This window comes from Lytechinus variegatus, chromosome 1 (genome assembly GCF_018143015.1).
Source record: "Lytechinus variegatus isolate NC3 chromosome 1, Lvar_3.0, whole genome shotgun sequence".
Classification (NCBI taxonomy): Eukaryota; Metazoa; Echinodermata; class Echinoidea; order Temnopleuroida; family Toxopneustidae; genus Lytechinus; species Lytechinus variegatus.
The window spans coordinates 46,636,750-46,656,338 of record NC_054740.1 but is presented as its reverse complement, the minus strand read 5'-3'; the positions used below and the strand labels follow the sequence as shown (position 1 = coordinate 46,656,338).

General features: G+C 34.4%; 2 long non-coding RNA genes across 3 annotated transcripts; one reads left to right on the top strand and one right to left on the bottom strand.

The window, feature by feature from the left end:
- Positions 1-1,889: 1,889 nt before the first annotated feature.
- LOC121415286 lies at positions 1,890-6,704 on the bottom strand. Of its 2 annotated transcripts, XR_005969983.1 has the most exons (5): positions 6,680-6,704; positions 4,926-5,029; positions 4,063-4,197; positions 3,055-3,176; positions 1,890-2,532 (listed from the first exon to the last, which is right to left on the bottom strand). It is a non-coding gene; the product is annotated as an uncharacterized LOC121415286 (long non-coding RNA). The 2 variants fall into 2 exon arrangements; XR_005969982.1 differs by lacking the exon at positions 6,680-6,704 and having other exon boundaries at positions 4,926-5,141.
- A 3,307-nt stretch (positions 6,705-10,011) lies between these two features.
- On the top strand, positions 10,012-19,068 carry LOC121415278. The gene is made up of 5 exons (XR_005969981.1): positions 10,012-10,085; positions 11,797-12,160; positions 13,714-13,874; positions 16,060-16,136; positions 17,440-19,068. It is a non-coding gene; the product is annotated as an uncharacterized LOC121415278 (long non-coding RNA).
- The last annotated feature ends 521 nt before the right edge of the window (positions 19,069-19,589 follow it).

Below are 19,589 nucleotides of genomic sequence, written 5' to 3'. Positions count from 1 at the left end.
GGAGGAAAACATTTTGTATCACATTGCCTGTATTTCAAAAGGTACTTTTTTGTTGTTGGTGTTTTCTTGGCAATGTTAAAAATCTTTCCAAAATATAAAAATTAGTAATTTCATAAAACATAGAATATAAATACATAAATCATTAACAGCACCATGCTTGTTACTTTTTATGCCCCATTATACTTCAGTCAGACCATAGTGTTGAAGGTGGGGCAATATACAGGGGGGGGGGGGGAATTAAGACTGGATGTTTTTCTTGGTTACATTTTTATGCAAAAATAAAAAATATTTTCCTTTATGGGCAAACAGGGATGGTGAATTTTATTTTTTTAGTCAGAGGCCAACCGGAAGGTTAAATTTTTGTTCTACTGTCAATTAAAATATTACACAACTCAGACGTCTCTCTCTTAATAATTCCTTTTCTTCCTCTTCTCTCTACCTTTCTCCTTTTTTAAACAATTCTCAATTATCATATGTTTAAAATAATCTAATTAGCAATTGAGAATAAGGAACACTTATCACTTATTAAGGATTGTTTTCTTCTCTCAATTAAATTACAGTCACACAACTCAGATGTCTCTTTCTCAATACTTTATTTCTTTTTTATCACTTCTCTCGCAATTCATCCTCCTTTAAACAATTCATTTCTCATAGAATTATACATTTGAAATAATTTTATTTGCAATCACTTATTAAGAACAATCAGAGTGACAGTTCAAAGAACTCATTATGAACAATAATAATAGTTTGAATTTAATTGAAAATAATTCTTATCAATTCATATTTTAATTTCAATGCTAACAGTATCCCATACCATTGTATGCATATTGAAAGATGTGATTGAATGTTGACAAGGTCCCTTTCCTTTTAAATCAACAGAACAGTGCCATTGGATAACCTTTTGCAGATGGCGAATTGCAAGGCATCCCGGATAATGCAGGATATATATATAAGAACCATGGCTTATGACACCAGTGTGGGATCCACAAACAATGCTGACAGAAAATATAACAGACTTGCAAGATGAACATGTATAAATAAACTTTAAAACTGTTCTTGCACAGGGATTCCCTTTAAGATTTCAGAACCTTAATTTTTATGTTGCATTGCAAGGCACTTGTTCAAATCTTATTCAAGTATTGAATGAATAACATTATCTTCTATCTACTGAGATGAGAATAAAGTTCAAGTTTAACTTTCTCAATCCTAAAGGATGTAGTCTTTGCCATTATTTTGTATAAAATTATGAGGCAATGACATCAGCAATTTATGCCTAGGTCACATTTGCCGGCCGGTGGCCTTACGGCTAGTCGAAATCAGCCATTTTATTCATCCTTGTACCAGCTTCATGTAGGTGCTTCGTATAATAATACATAAAACGGCTTATTTCTACTCGCCGTAATGTGACCTAGGCAAAACTCATTTTCATATTACTTGCTCAAACATATGCTTTTGGAAATTTCCAAAGTTCAAGGTGATTTTATTTCATTTTCTAAAAAGAATATTCAACAGGTTTTCAGTCATTTACTCATTTCTTCTTTTGAAGTGTTTCTGCAGTTCAAGTTTTACTAAAAATTCTACAGATGATGAAAACATCTAATAAAATAATTTCAATATTAATTCCAGAAGAATATAAATTGTATGTGGCATTGAAGCTACTATTTTTAGAGTTGACAGAAAAGTTGAATTCATAAAAGCCAACATAGCCTGGTTTATTTTAAAATGTAAAATTTGCTTCTTAAAAAAAACAATAGCAGCAGCGAACGATTCTTTTTGATGAATATTGTTCTTAAAATTTCTCATACATTTCATTTATTTCATTTTCAATGGAAATTGAGAAACTATCATAAATAACATGAAATTAATTATTTTAATGAGTAACTGTCAATGAAACAATCTTGCCCAATCTCTGTAATATAGATATTGCTGTATGGATTTCTACAAATAAAGATTTTTGTTCATATTTTGCTTAAGTTAAAGCTGCATTGAGCTTTTCAGCAGGAAAACAAGGGAACATCATAAAAAAAAGGTGGAGTATATGCACCAATAAGTAGTTGATGCCTCCTTTAAAATTTAGCAAGATTTGCTTAGAACACGGGTAATATTTATTGTAGATGTTAATGGACATCAGTAGTAAAATACGAACAAAAAAAAAGAAGTTGAATTATTCAACATTACTTCTGATTTCCATTAACAAACTGCTGCAAACAATTAAGGATAATTTTAAAATCATCATGGATGATTTTTTATATAAAATATTTGCAGCATAGCTTGCTGCATTCTGAGTCTCCTGTTGAACTTGCAGCAGATCCATGCTCCTGGTACTCGGTGTGCTGGTCAAAACAGAAAGATCACCTTCTCTTTCTTCTCTTACGCTGGGTTTCATCTTGGTGTCCTACACAATCAACTACCGGTAGATCCCATCTACCCTGGATGTCAATGGTACCTCGGGAACAGCTTGAGGCTCCCCCTCAACCTCCTTCTCTTTCTCTGGCTTCCCCATGTCCAGAAGCAGGCTGCCTTATGTGAAAGCTGCACATCAAGAAAAAGAATCTTTGACTTAACTTTAATGACATCTTCAACCATTCCGCATTGGTTTTTTTAATTGACTTACTATGATTCAACATTTCTTATTTCATTTTTTTTTTTTTTTCACTTTAAATCATTTACCAACTCTGAACGAAATCTCTCAAGCTGGCAATAAATAGTAGTTGAAGCTACTCATACCTTGCGGAAATTTTCATGAGGAAAAAAACAACTGTCCCCTTTGACAAACAGATTTAATTAATTCAAAATGAATGAAAAGAATTCTATGGGTTACAGATGATTAATATTCTGGGTTTTAAATAATGTGAATTTTTCATTGTAAACCAGTTTACCTATTTTTTATAGGGAGATCCATCTTATACAAATTTCAATCAAAATTATGCTCATTTCTCAAGAAAATGAATGAAAGAATATAGAAAAAAGCGAAAATAAATAAAAGATCCTTTGATATATTTATTTTAAATTTTGTTATGCATCAGTGTAATAAATCTTTACGGTAAAACTAACCAGTTGCTCAGATGTCTCAGTCTCTGTCTCCTGGCCATGGATGGACCCAATGCTTGGCCTTGTTCCTCATGACTGCCAGCACGATTTCCATTTTGACTTCACTTTACCAAACTGTTCACCTCCTAAAGATTTAACAAAGTACAGTAATGCCAAAATTATAAATGTTATAATTGCAAACAAGGATCAAGGCAGAAGGATCTTAAAAGTGGAGTGAACATCATTAATAAACTATGAAGGGTGATTAGATTTTGACTTGCCTCACCCCAGGCACAGATCCAGAAATTTCCAAAAGGAGGGGCACTTTTGTCCAGAAAATGTTGACAACCAAAAAAATAAAAGGTTATGATTTGCATATATACATGGTACTTCCAACGATTTTGTTTGAGGGGGGGGGGGAGAAGAACACTTTGTTAATTATTTAGAATTTAGCAGTGACACCCAATCCATCCTTAACCCATTAAGAATCATGGGGGTACATTTGTAAGTTTCAAAATTTATGCATCCACTATTGCCACATCAAAAAATAAAAATATTAAACGCACAAATTTTCCAAAGATCTCTGGTGAATTTTTTACAATTGACCTAGTGACCCCAAGATATAACCTGATCATTGTTACTCCCAAATGTATATTTGCCAAGTTGAAGTTGAACCATCAAAGGGTTCTTCATTTATCACAGGAACGATGTATATTCAGTGAACAAGGCATGTCACCTTTGACCTTGATACCCTCAAAATAATCAAAGTATCATCAATCCTACATGCATACTTGGACAAAGTTTGAAATCAAACTGTTCTTTACTTATCAGAATAAGTTAAGAAATGATGGCCAGAACACCCCAAAACCTGCCCTCGGCCCCACCTCCGATGGGTGGAGGTAAAAAATTCGAGATATTTTGGATTAGTTGCATGACAATTACAACAAAATAAAATTTAAGAGATAGTGATCTTTATTTTTTTCTTGATGCATATAAAACACATTCTTAACTCTTATAAATAAAAATACACACCAGTCTTTGTCTGATTCCTAGCGTAACCATTCATTCTAATGTTAGATCACTCCAAGACCACCTCAGGTTGGAGGCAGTCCGACCTAGGCAGCCAATAGCATCTCCACCCAGGCCCTCTGTCTGGTTTCTGCAAACCTTTATTTAAAATGCAAACACAAACAAATCATAAAATATGCTATATAATAATTGAAAAGACACTCTGCACTTAATGTCACGAATGTCTAAATTTATTTGACAAAAATCTCATTTCATGGCATATCATTAATATTATTTTTCTACTTTGTAAGTTATATAAAAAACTAAAATTGCAATCTATTTATGTAACTAGAGTTCAATTTGGGAATTTTATAAGATAGATGTGTTGTACTATTTCAGTTTTATTCCATGAAAATCCAAACTTGTAATCGTAAGAAAATAAGATTTCATCATTTTCAATGGACATATCAAAAAAAAAATAAATAAATAATAATTTTCAAAGAATAGCAAGAGGTAATTAAATGAACTTAACTATTATTGATTCAGGTCTACACAATCACTAGCATAGCCAGGTGGGATTAGATACAATATCGTATTTTTTGGAGGGGTTGTATAAATTGAATAATCAACAGGAGGATTCTTACTCATTCCAAATATGCCTGAAAAACAATATTTTTTTTATTTTCTTTCAAGACAAAACCTGTTTAAAAAATTGCACTTTATAACTACTTAAATGTTCGACATTATCAGGCAGTACTGACTCCTTCTTCTTCACTTTTAGAAACTTTGCATCAAGATTATCAACATAAAAGATAAGCCTGTCTATAAATACTTAAATGGTAGCATTTAGAATTTTGACTAATTTGAAATTAAGCTGTATATCTTACCCTTTTACATGGTGATTGCTAACCAACAGTCTTGCGTGGTTTCTTCTCAAAAAGGTCACACATGCACGTGAGTTGCTCCTGTGTATATACCTCAACAATTTAAGCTGTTAGATATTGAATGAGAAAATAAATAATCCTATTAGAAAGTCACAAATTAAGACTAGATAAAGCCATACAAATATTTGCATTGAGATTACTTTCAGTATTAATTATCAAATGAATATATACTAACAAATACAACATCCCATAGTCTCCATTCGGCCCTAAAATTACATTATATATATATATATATAATTTGTTTCTCTGCAAGAATTTTTTTTATAAAGGATTTTCAAGATTCTTACTTTAATGGTAATATGATCATGTATTTCAATTAATTTAAATAAATTGCAAAGAGTGTTGGATTATAACAAGCTTTAAATTGAGACCAATTTTTAATCTCTAGCCACTGTACAGATTCATGTTCTCTGCTGGCGTACAATTTTTTTTTTTTTGGGGGGGGGAAGGGACTGGCCCCCCATGGCCATGGGTTAGACTATGGACCCTCTAAAAATGTTAAAAAACAAAATAAAGGGGATAAAAAAGAAACGAAAGGCAAAGGAGTGAAATATGATATTGTTTTAATCCAACACAAATTTTGATTTCTTACTAAAAAAAACAAAGGTAAAAATTTTGGATCGCTCAATTTTTCCAAAAAAAAATTGCCCCCAATGCCATTGTCAGTGTCAGGCCCCCTCAAAATTCTTGGCACATTACGCTAAGTACTGTTCATGATCATGGTGTCGATTCAAGTGGGGTCATAGCAGATCCAGGGGAAGAGGGTCAAATGGTACAAGTGCCCCCTATTTTATTTCAATTTTTTTAAGGGAGACATTAAGACCTCCATTCAGAGTTGTCAAAATTTTTGGATCGTAGCGCTGTAGGCCCTAGTGCATAGTGCCAATTCGCGCCCTGCATTAAGACACAGGCTCTGGATCTGCGCCTGGTAACAGAGAGTCTATGCGCCAACAATCAATCTAGCTCTAGCTTTACGGCTATGCATCTTTTTTAAATTTTAAAGTTACTCAGACTCAGCCTCAGGCAGTCAGGGGCTTCGCGGTGGAGCCCTCAACTCAAGATATCATTACTGACTAAGCTGAAGTCTCAACTTCTTTAAGAAAAAGTTAATTTAGATCTAGAATGTGGATTCTGGGCCTAAAGTTAGATCTGAAACTTTGATCTAACTGTTGTTGTTAGGCCTAGAATCTAACCAACTTCAATTCAACTTGTTTGACTCAGTGCCGACCGACAGTGACGGTGGACCAAACTCCAGAGTCCAAAGTTGGCAACTTTGCATTCAATTCTAACATGAAAAATTGATTTAAACAACATGAAATTTTCATGTACTGATACCAATCATAATGTAGAACATGTGATCATAGCAAGAGAAATACGATAAATCGATAAATAAGCTTTCCAAACGTGTCGATGCATTTGGTGATTTCAGCTGTTTGCGCACCAAGTGCGACCATCGCGGTCACATCACTATGCCTAAGCTCCGGCGGCAATATACATGGCCGAGACGCTGACCCCGCAGCTGCTTGCGACACAAAAATGGGACGATTCAAACGTGTAAAAAAAATCGTGAATCTCACTTTCACGGTGCGAGCACGGATTAAAAACAATACCCAGATATTTTTGCAAATAATTCATCGACTTATAATGATAAAAATAGCAAATATGAACACATTTCATAAAAAAAGTATCAAGCTTACGTTCTATGTAGTCTCCATGATTTTTTCCAGCAGCCGCAGATACCGATCGTGATATCGGCTGATATCGGCGTGCATCCTCGTCCAAGTTTATTCAGTCTTAAAAAACTCTGGCAAATTAAAAAACTCTGGCAAAAGTTTGCCAGAGTTTTTTTGCCATGAAATTTTGACCGAAATTGAAACTCTGGCAAAAAACTAAGGTTTTTGCCATAGAAAAACTATGGCAAAAATAAGTCTGGCAAAAGTTTTATGCAACGGGGCCCTGGACCTCATTTTATAAACAAGTTATTACTATTGTAATCTTGTCACTATGACAATTAGCATGGTAACAGGGCTGAGCAACTAGAACTCAAGGTCTTTATGGTAGCTGCAATGGCCTTGGACGAAGTTACCATAATTGCAAGTCTTCATATAATGGCTGAATAATTATACAGGGATATTAAATTGCATTTATTTTCATCTTACTTAAAAAAATTGACATGGATTAGCTCTTCAAGAATATATAAATAGACTATATTTTAAAAAATAGATTGAATTCTAGCCACAGTGACAGTAGACAATATCAAATCTCTTTAGGGAGATTCTGGAATTATCCCCCCCCCCTTTTTTTACATGGAGTGCTTTCACATTAGTAGAATATTTCTTGTCAGCAAATTTGGAAGGAATTTACCTCTTTTTTTGAGTGGCAACTTTGGTGGAAAAAAATAAACAGAATATCACAGATTTTTATGCCCTTTTTATGAAATCCTGGATGCATCCCTCATATCAACTATTAGGCTCATTGACATATTTTGAATGAAATTTTAATAAACATTGTATATTTTTACTTAAGTGTAGAAAAATGTACTCAATCCTTTATTTTTTTAAAATCTAATTTAATGCTTGTAGACTCTAATTATTATTGTTGTGTTATTTTCAATGTTTTAGAAAATGGATTTCTTAATAAACATGTTAATTTTTGATTAAATTATCTGATCTTGGTCATTTTCATTTATTAATCAACAATTTGTGATGGTATATTGCTACCAAAAAATTTTATGCACAAATGGCACAAGATGTTGCACTCTGTACTCAAATATGATGACACTACTGTGACATCATGAGAGCAAACAGCATTTAAAATATTCTTCAAGAGAAATAAGGATAAGAGTAGGAAAGTAAGTAAAATGACAGGAGAATTGTTTGCCTTTATGCATATATTTGTGTGTGTCAGTTTCTGAGAGAGAGAAGAGGCAGGAAATGGGGGGCAGTTAGAGAAAGTTGTTTGTTTCGGAAGAAGCAATCATAAGACCTTACTGTTCATGATGGATATACGGGGAGGGAATTATTTCTACAAAATGTGGAACCTGTATATAAAATGTATTTTTCTTTCCACATGAAAATTATACCAGATTCATTTCCAGTTGAAAATGAAAAATGAATATCCTATAGCATACGGTCGGTTTGCATTCTTGCCTAGATAATTTTGAGAATCCCCTTAAATATTGTACCTAGGTCATGGTCATTGATATGATGATGACATAGAAGTCGCCATTTAAAATTAAGTGCTCCCGACTGTTATTTATAATAGGACCTATATTGGAAACTGTACACTAATTATGTAAAAGAATTTGATTTGTTTTTATTTTTGTTCAAATAATGAAATAAAGGCTCATTTAGTTTTCTGCAATTAAGATAATCAGAAAAGATAAAAATATAAATGAAGAGTTTAGTTGCAAAAGGGTTAGGTCCACTTATTACCATTCCAAGAAAATCCATGTTTTTTATATTGCATTATTCTGATGAGAAACTAATTTGTCATGATGTACTACCCTATCATGTGAAAATAAAATTGGGTATAAAAGAAATGTACCTGTCTTCAATTTTTTCCATATATTCTTTAAAAAATATCATTGTGGACCTAACCCCTTTTGCAACTAAACTGAAATGAATCCAATCAATTTTGATTAAAAAGGTGATTTTTCTTTGCCACTTTTATTCACTATTTAATTCATGTGAATTTCAAATTTTCGTTGTTTTCATTAGAACGACTAAAAAATAGAGATTTTGAGACAGAAAACAAAAAAAATTATGAACAATGGACCTAACCCCTTTTTACAAATGAGCTCTTCAGAATAGTTTGTTTGCAAAAGGGGTTAGGTCCACTCTCCCATATTGCGATATTTTTGTGCAAAACTGATTTTTATGACGCCCTACCATGAGAACATAAAATTGGCTACTACCTGTCTTTATATTTTGTAAAATATTCATTTCCAAATAAAAAAATTGTGTGGACCTAACCCCTTTTGCAACAAAACCTAAATGGACCTTAACCCCTTTTGAAAAAAAGTGATTTTTCCTGGCCATTTTAGATCACATTTTAATGGGAATTTCAACTTTTCTTTGGTATCATCTAAAAATAAATACATTGAGACAAAAAAAAACACATCAAATTTGATGAAAAATGGACCTAACCCCTTTTGCAAGTGAGCTCTTCAAATAAGGGCTTCAGAAACATAAATAGATGCCATCGTAATTACATTTAACCATTAATGTCAACCGATGAACACTTACACGATTTAAGGGTGAAAAATTATTATGGCAACATTTTCTTTGGGAACTTCTTCTGTAATATAAATAGTGAATGTAATTACAATGAAAATTATATGAAAAGAGGGCAAATCAAGCTCAATTAAATTCCCTCCCATAAAGTTTCCAGTTATTGCCCAAACAAAGATCCTGGCAACTTGCAGCTAAAATCAATAAAAATAAGATTACTTAAGAATGAATGAGCTTGTGGCATGATGTATTATAATCACAGACACCAACGATATTAAATTAGGTCGCGCATTATGCTAATTAGTGACCAAATGCTCATTTACATATTTTTACGCTATGCGCGAAGGACGTTTAATGACCACGCCTCCATTTCGCTGGTGTACCAAAGCAGTGGCGGTGTCCATAGGCTTGTACATGTAAAATGGGAGCAGTGTGCACTTTTGACCCTCCAAAATTTTCTTCAATTCTGACCGGATGCAGAAGCGGAGTTTCCACCCCCTGATTATTTTGCTCTCTACTGCCCTCTACAGGTGCCTTCACCCACAGATAAAAGTGAGTCATGTGACTCATTTATATATAATATTTGTGAGTCAGGCGAAACTTGACTCACTAACAAAATTAAATGAGTCTTAGTTGACTCATCTGTAATTAACAAGTGAGTCAATAACGAAATGACTCACTTGCAGAATGCTCCGACTGACTCACATAGTTGTAAAAAATGAGTCAAGATCGGCGATTGACTCATTTACAAATAAAGTGAGTCAAGAAGAAAGCCGTGCGCGCATGCGCTACTTGCGCGCTATGACGTCAACCATCACGCGAACCATTCCCGTTTGACGTCGCCATTGCTGAATTGGATCAAGAGAATACTGTGAGTAAAATCGTTTTAATCCTGCAGTTATGTGAATAATTTTGTTCATTTCACCTGTAGGCCGCTGAGAAATTAATTTGCTGAAGAGAATGAGAGGAAATTTGGTGGACATGAATAATTGATTCTCAATTTAGGTGATGATTTGTGGAACTTTGAGAGGATTACGTGCACCGGACGGATGGGTGTATGTGTGTGTGCTTTATGGTTGTAGGGCTGTAGTGTAGCTCCGCTGCGCGTCTGTTTAATTGAGTGTAGATATGTATTTTGTGTTCGGACAGGTTGTGTGTCGGGACTTGAGCAAGTCAAAGAAATTTACAGGCGAAGTTTCATCAATTTTTAGTACAAAATGTAGGGATTATTATAGAGAACAAAATAGAAGGTGATTACAACTATTGAATTCATATTTTTAGGGTAATCCAAAGACAAAAAAGTAGGCTTGAAAAGTATAAAATGTCCGGACACCTGACCCCCCATCCTACCTACGAAACAGATTACCACATCTAACAGTTGCTGTTATCCACGTGTACGATGCAGTTCTATAATCTGGATGTGCACGATGCAGGGCCCTCCTGCCTGGGCATGAACGCATTGGGTGAGCCTGAGATCGGGTGAGGTTGAGGGAGGGCAAAGGGATCATTAGAAGGTCTTTTCGATGGCCTTCTTCTTCTTGAATGAGTTTGTCGATGGCGAGTTTATTCAATGTCAATCAGGTGGTTCCATTTGATTGATGATGGTACCGGTACTGAAAAGAACAAGTTCCTGTATTTTTCAATTCTTGCTCTTATTGGATGATAGGTCTAGCACTTACTATTAGTATTATTTGTCACTTGCCTAGTATCGATATAATCTGAGTTCAAAATGACTCACATCAGGTAGATCAAATCTAGACCACTCATTCTATGAACAAGGTTATGATATAATCTTGTTCTCTGTGTTACTAGTACTGCTCCCTGTGTGGTGAAATAAGGTTGGCAATGTTTGGCCTATTTTCTCCTTTTCTTTGGGACAAAATGTTTAATTTTTTTGACACCGTTAGGTTCCATTACAGCTATTTATCATATGTAACTTGTCTCTTAATTAATTTGATTCTTTAAAATTACTTTTTCTTAATTAAAAATAGAGATTGAAAAACTACAATTGTCTTGCCTTTATTTTTCCACTAATAGAGGGCGTACACAAAAGATGCCCAAAATTTAAGTTTTCGAGCGCTCTGGTGAATACAAAAATTATCACAAAAGTGATATTTTAATGATTTTTTAAATTGTTTGCTGTTTTGCTGTGTACAGCATTGGCATAACATATAGTCCTAGATTGCCCACATGCAGGCAGGCATGTAATGAACCCTTGGGCTTGGGTGAGTCTCGACTACATGCATTTCCTTCTCACAGAAAAATGTAGAGGTGTCCTGTAGGACCTGTTCCTGGTCTACTGAGGTGTTTTTAATTTGATAAGTGCCCCTTTCCCAACAATAATTAAGATGAATATTTTTATTAGATAATGTTGAGATGTGAGATTAGGCTCGATCGCAAAGCCAACCCCCAGCCCCCATCTTGAATAATGGATGGGGTTTTTGTTTTTATTAACTTGGAAATGCAGTGACTATCTGAAGCATGTGTCACATTTATCCCATCAAAATAACCTTAAGAATATTTCCAATTCATTTTTGCACATTTTATTTGTTTTTTTATAATTTTATTATTATTTTTTACAGGGCTACTGGAAGAAGTCACTAAGCAACAGATTCAGGAAGTGTCATGAACGTGATAATCCATTAGGACAAATGGAAAGGGGGGGGGGGGGAAGGACGACACCCAAACCAGACAAAGCTGCAGGCAAACACATGTATGGCATAAAGAAAGTACCTTCCTGCATCCCCAGAAGGTGAGGATGAAGAAATGATCAATGCACACATCAAGATGCTTCAGAATGAATCCAGAAAAACAAGACAGGACAGCATGATGATAGACAATCTAATGTCACTAACTTTAGCCAATAGGCGCAAGGGTATCATCAACAGCAACTGGACTGAATCCTACTTGAAGGATATGTACCCTTACCTTTTCCATGAAGATGAGGTAAGTTCAAATCAGCGTTAATACAGATCAAGAAACTTCATTTATGAACAAAAATCTATCATTAGATTTACGTGTAACAAGGGTCTATTCTTGGAATAAGCAAGTCCATGCTTAACCCTAAACAGGCCGGGGGGTTAAATCACCCCACCCTCAACATTTTCTGCGATCATTCCCCCGCGCAAATATTTTTGACTGCGCCACTCGCAGAGTTTATACATTGAGTCTGGCGCATCTTTTTAGACCAAATTTACGACACCCGTGTACGCGGTTCTGAAATTACGCAACATTTTGTAAGTGCATGTCAGACCAAATATTGTTCCAAAATGTGATTTGTGTACAAAGTCAATGCAAATTGAGTTTTCTCATCTTATTCATAAAGATATGATTATTTTTACCTTAAACAGCTGAAATCAATTGATTTAAGCATAATTATGATTCAAAGTTTGTGCAATAAATCTGGTGAAAATAACAAAGAAAAACAAAAGGCTGAAAAACAAAGAAATACATAAGAAATTCACAAAACAATAAAATACATAAATTGATTTCCATACCAAAGTTTTTTCAGTTGCGATTGTTAAAAATTCTTCAAAGAATATTTTTTAAAAAATAGCATTCTAGGAGCGTTATTTAGTGAATTAGAGCAAGAAGCATGATTTTTGCATAAATTAGCATAATTTATTCATTTAAAATAAAATATCCGTGCAATTTTTGCAACGCTCGTGCGATCGGCGTCCAAGATCTCGGGGGAGGGGGGAATGGTTGAATCAACCCCCCCCCGGCCACAGAACAGCAACAGCCAAAAAGCCCGGCCTAGTTAGGGTTAACTAGAATTGGAGCTATAAGTTTTATAGAAATGGGTATGTTCTCATTTCTAGGAACATACAATCACATTTTGTATGTTAACCTAGTTTATTATTATCCATCTTTGAAATAATCAATAAATTGTGTGAAAACATAATACTTAGAAAGTTTGAAAAAAAAAAATTAATCTTTATCTGATCTCAATCATATCATGTCTGTTGATTGAGAAGAATCTAAAGGTCCTACCATTTCACACTCAATGCAAAATCTCTTAGTAAATAGCGTGTACAGGCTTAAAATTATGATAGTTAAAGGAGATTAAAATTTGCAAAGTGCTAAAATTTACGAGAGCAAAATATTTACTTTCTTCTTACTAGAATTTTTTTCTTGCTGACAAGTAAGGGACAATTTCACTGAGCATCTCATGCAAAAACTTATCTTTGTGAATGGGTTAAGTGATAGGCCCATTTAAAGAACTGTATATAATTGTTCACCAATAAATTTTCATATGAATTCAATACATTGATCATTGTATATATAGAGTGAATGTGATTCCAACTCATGGAGACAAAGAAAGACTGGAGTCAGTTGGGTCATTTTATCAAGAGTGTAGAGATTCGCACATGGTCTTCAAAATTATTCTTGATTGAGCCATTTTTTACACACCTATTCTTTTTCTTTTTTTCACGCAGAGAAACATAAGACTGCCCTGTTTAAATTCCCTGTTTATTCTTTTCATTTGATGATTAAAGAGTTTGAGAGACTGTCAGAGGACCCAATTAAGCAGAAGTTGGAAGCAGGACATTTGAATATGCTGATCCATTACTAGAGATATGTAAGACTCCCAAGCAAGGTTTGGAGCTCAAAAACCTGATCTTGGCTGCAGCAGCAGAAAATGAGGACACCAGGAAAAGTATGTTATTGAGATGTTTAATAAGGAGTGGGCGTGCAATAATTTCATTCTTGGGAGGAAAACTTTGAAAATGGTTAAAGAGTTACTGTACTTGCTCCCCCCCCCCCCGAGTTTTACCAGTCCCAAATCCATATACCCCATTTTAATTTCAAGAGAAAGAAAGAAAGACAATAATTACATGGCTCCAAAGTGTACTCTTCTATATGGCTCGGTGTAAAAATGGCAGAGGTAAAAATGGCAAAGGTAAAAATAGCAGAAGTAAAAATGGCAGAGGTAAAAATGGCAAATGTAAAAATGGCAGAGGTAAAAATGGCAGAGGTAAAAATGGCAGAGGTAAAAATGGCAAAGATAAAAATGGCAGAGGTAAAAATGATAACACTTTTTGAGTTGGTATTTCTTCTTTTTTTCCTGGACTTACATGCACGACCTTCTCATGTCAAATCACTCTTCTAATATTCAAATCTGAAGAACACAGTGGATCCCAAATATTCATTACAGGGGAAATTCACACTGACATAAAGTTTATTAGAATTATATTGGTGAGGGCTTTAGGGAATCAATCAAAGATTTTAAAAGCTACTAAATTTATACATGTTAAAGAGGACGTCATCTGCGAGCATTTTTCCCATATATGGTGTAATAAAAATATCAATGGAATGTCATTTTCTAAAAAAAAGAAAAGAAAATTGTTTTAATTGTACCTGAAGTATATTAACATAAAAATAACTACACATCCGCTCTTGAACAATTTCTTTTTAGCAATCACGAACCACTGATTGAACAATTTAAAAGTAGACATTTTGGTGCATAAAACATGGGGTAGTTACTAGTATACGACGTCACAGATCAAAAATTCAAACTAATAACTTTCTTAATCTTTGATGGGTTTTCCGCAAACCTTCACTAATATATTTTTTCTGCTATTTTTACAGTAAACCATTTGTCAGGGTGAATTTCCCCTTCAAGACACGTCGATAGAATGGTACCTAAGAAACACCTATATAAATAAAATCTCTGATTCGCTACACATTTCAAATTTCATGCGGTACCCGTTACCATAGAAACTAGTTAAGGAACCTGATATCCACTTGAACTATCTGCAATGGAGGTATTACTCTGAAAAATGAGCACTAGTTGCTATTATTTTATCATTTACATTAAACTATATACAGTATGCGTATCATATCAATATCTATTTGGATCCATTATGATGTTGAAATATGAAAAATTACTTCTGTTACAGAACGTTTTGTTATTGTTCTATTATCAAAGTTATATATGCAAGTGGTTCAAAGAAATCCCGAACTCGTCTATTCCAGTGTGTTAATGGTAGCACACATTGGTGTTTACAATTCGTTTGGTATGTATGCGATGAAGTGCCGTTCTACTCACGAACTGGCCAAGATAAATCCTTTTATTACTGACTAATTGAAATCATTTTGGCATGAAAATGTTTGAGTTTAATCATATCAATGATAAAGTATATATAGACCTTAAATGATGAAAAAAAATCCAAATATAAATATCTCATCAGTTCATAATACTAATTTTGTCGATAGGAGTCCATTCAAGGTCAATAATTATGACTGATATTCACTTGAAAGGCTCTATTTCTTACCTCTGCCATATTTTTTACCTCTAAGTGCCATTTTTACCTCTGCCATTATTACCTCTGCCATTTTTACCTCTGCCATTTTTACCTCTGCCATTTTTACCTTTGCCATTTTTACCTCTGCCATTATTACCTCTGCCATTTTTACCTTTGCCATTTTTACCTCTGCCATTTTTACCTTTGCCATTTTTACCTCTGCCATTTTTACCTCTGCCATTTTTACCCGGCACCCTTCTATATATACCTGGGGAGCGTTTCATGAAGGGACTTGTCGGACGTTTCTTCCGACAAGTGCCAGTTTATCCGACAGTTACCACAGGAACAATGCTTTTCAGCCAATCAGAATCAAGGAAAGATGTCAGATCTAACAACTTGTCAGACAAAAATGTTGATGAAACGGTCCCTGATGTGCAATTCAAATGGTTAAAGAAGGATGACCCAGGCCAGTTGGTCAAAATGTAAATTGTATACTGTATATTTTTAACATTTCTGAATGGACAACCACAAAAATACTGATATTCTGGAGTTCGATTTATATTGCTTGAGTTCAGTCTTCATTTTTCTTCTTTGCAGTGATCAAATCATGTGGAGCACTTCTGTTGATTCCTACTATTTTGGAAGAGAAGGCATTGCTTTGTCAGCATAGCCAGGTAAGTTTGATGCATAAAATTCATTAAAGGTTTATACAAATATCAGCAGAATTTTGAGTGAGTGAAGCTGTTGCAGGCATGCCCATTTAGATAGCTCAACTGACAGGCCATATGAGACCTGGCACCACAAAACTCTTAAAAAGTCATAAGAAATAGATGTTGGATTTAATCTCTCTTTTAACACAGGAAATTCTAATATTAGTTTTGAAATGATGTATAACTTACTATCACAGTAAGATCCTAACCTTCGAAAGATTAAGAAAAGAATATTGCCTACCATAGAATGCTACTTATGAGAATAAGGAATTAGATTTTGCCCATTTGATTAATTATTTTGATTGCTAACTTTTGTTTAGCATCAATGTAAAGAAGATTACACATTAGTATAATTTTCGTGAAAATTGATTTATTGAATCTCAAATTATCTCCAGAGTTGATACATAAATTGAGAACATCCTCCTGAAGCCTATAAACCAATATCTCACCAGGGTTTAATTCATAGGGGTTTAGGTGAAGAGTAGGTCCTATATCTTAATTTCCCCCCCCCCCCAAAAAAAAAAAATTGCTAATATTATTCTAATTGAAAGTTGCAATAATAGTACTTCATATTTAAAAAGCACTTAGAAATTTTTAAAGTGGCTTAAGAAAAGTATAGGTGAATTCGACTTCACCTCACTGTAACTTGTGGCGGCCATAACTGGGGGGCTTCCAAAAAACAACCACTTTCAATGGAGTATGCCATGAGCCAGGTGTGTTGCCATGTCAGTGTTTTTGTTGGGGTGGACTTGTCCTTTAATGAACTTTGACCATCAAAGTCAGCACTGCTGCTATGTTGAACTCAATGAACTGAGTAATGCAGGCGAGACTGCCAGAGGTGTTCCACTTGTATATAAATGATTTGATGGCTATATAAACTGTTCAACTTGATGTTTTGGTGTTTCCAAGAAAGTAGTACATTTCTCAACTCTGAGTCCAATTTATTATTCATTTCCATCCATGTAATTTGATAGAGCTTGGATGATAATTCATAGTTAACACTTACTCAACCATGGCTAAGAAATTCTTTATTACAGTTACATTTTTGTAAGTCTTGCGGTTCTTTAGGCTACAATTTATAAAGTATCAAAATAAATACTATAGTGTTTCATTTAATATCATACATCTTGAACTACAGTACCGTTAGCAGTATATGTATTAGCATAACCTTGAAGTTATCATTTTCACTAGGATCAACCAATTTGCCTTGTGTACATTACCAGAAATAAACTAATCAGCATTTCTCACTTATGTTTCCCTTTTTTAGGATAAAAAACGGAACAATCGCCAAAATCATCTACAAAAGTAAGCCCGACAGTGCAGGTCTGACTCTTGAGCAGTGATCATGAAAAAATCACAGAAATTCTGCAATCATCATTCTATATTACAGCAGAGAATGAAGTCATCTGCGAGACAACCACCTACCTCATGACAGCAGTCTCTCTGCTTATGTCGGCCCATTATGTATTCAACTTATCATACAACCCCGAGATGGGTACCACCCTCACATTCATTCAGAAGATTCTGATGCACATAGATTCCACATCTCAACCCCCATCCAAGGTCGTAAGATGCCTGTATGACTTAAATGCTGTCCGAAATGCTGATGCCAGTAGTTCTTCAGTTTAAGAGAAATTAATTAATTTGGTGATGCTACTGCAACACAGTTGGTCACACTTTCTCTACGTGCAATCACCTTAGGTGTTGTATCTGTCTTTTATGTGCAAAATTGATTGAAATAGATACTACAGGTTGACCGTGAATTTAGACATCCAGTATGTGCATTTTTTCGCTTTGCTTCAGTACAAATTTCAGTGGCCCTTGAATTGGAAATCTTTTCATATCCCAAGAATTACGTATAAATGCTTTATGAAATTTTTGTCACAGATAGAATAGGATTTTGCACACACAAAAAAGAAAAGATATTTGGACCCAAAATTTTTACAGATCAGATGGTCAACAACAATTTTTTTTTGGGGGGGGGGGATTGAAGACTAAGCTATTAATATTCTACTTTTTGATTTTTGTACACATTTTGTTACTGTACATGTAAATAAGTTTAACACCACAAATTTGAAGAATTACATTTTAAGTGTTCTCTATGGAATTTTAGTTAGATTGTAAGTTTCAAGCAACTTAGTATTTCATTCCAAGAATTATACACAGGCACTTTTCAAGATTATGGCTTCCAACATCAGTACATGAGGGAAACAATTTTCAATGTTTACATTTATTGAGATGGTAAGCACATGCAACTGATTTGAAACTAATTTTATAAATTTGACAAAGCACTGTCATTAATTTTAAGCCAATCTGCACACTTCCAAGCATGTCAAAGGTATTGCTTAATAGCCCAATCACCACAATCATCATTCCCTTTAAAAACAAATTGCACAAAAATATTTGAATAGAAAAGGTCAGTATCTGCTTGAAGATACAGCTGCTATAGGAGGCAGATTTTGCAGAAAATACCAGGGCTTCACAGTGAGAGAAATGGTATTAAGAATGGGGGATTCTGCGAAGTGCTTTAAAAATTAATTGAGAATCCAAATAGCACATTTTAAAATTGTCTTTTGTACTATTAGTAGTAAAATATTTTTGTGGGTTTTCCTACAGCAAAAATTGACATTTGGGGGATTCCCATGTCATGCATGGGGATTCTTAAATTTAAATTGTGTTTGTACGTATGCTTAAGTTTGAAAAAATTCTGAATTTTAGAAGGTTTCTGGAAAGCTGTTATTGGTTTTGAAGTACCAAAACAATGGTATTGTGTTGTAAGCAGAGTATTAGGAATTCGTGTTTGAAGGTTTCACTTATAGTGAATTGTTTCAAATTCAGTAAATTATGAATTTCAGTGAATTATGAATTGTTTCAGTTTCAGTGAAGAAATGATACTGTTACGAAATTTATATAAGGGGATTGGAAATTATTAAATCACTAAAGTGTAGGCTCTCACAGATCTCACTGAGTTCACAAGTGTTCGTTTTCTCCCCTCTCACTGTCTCTGTATAAAAGTTCTCACTTCAATTCTTTCAGTTCTCTCAGAACGTAAATCAACTATCCGTACATCTATTCTCTCAAAAGTGTGGAACAGCAGAGTGAAACAATCAAAGCTGACTTTTAGGTCAGACTGTCCGTTTATTATAGTAACGCGTTCGAGGAATAAGACACAATCCAACTATACAATCGATTGAAATGGACTCCAAGACATGCCCCGAGAATCTCTTTCGAAATGCGAATTACCACCCCTTTTATAGAGAGCTAAATCGAGCAAAGCATCCTTGAGCTAGTTTCTATCCCTCTCCCAAGAACAACATTCGTCCTCGGCCGAGATGGGCTGCACGCGACTGAGAGTCGGTCCTTGATGTTGCATAACACAAGGGCAGACTATGTTTACGAGCGAGCGAGACCCTGGAC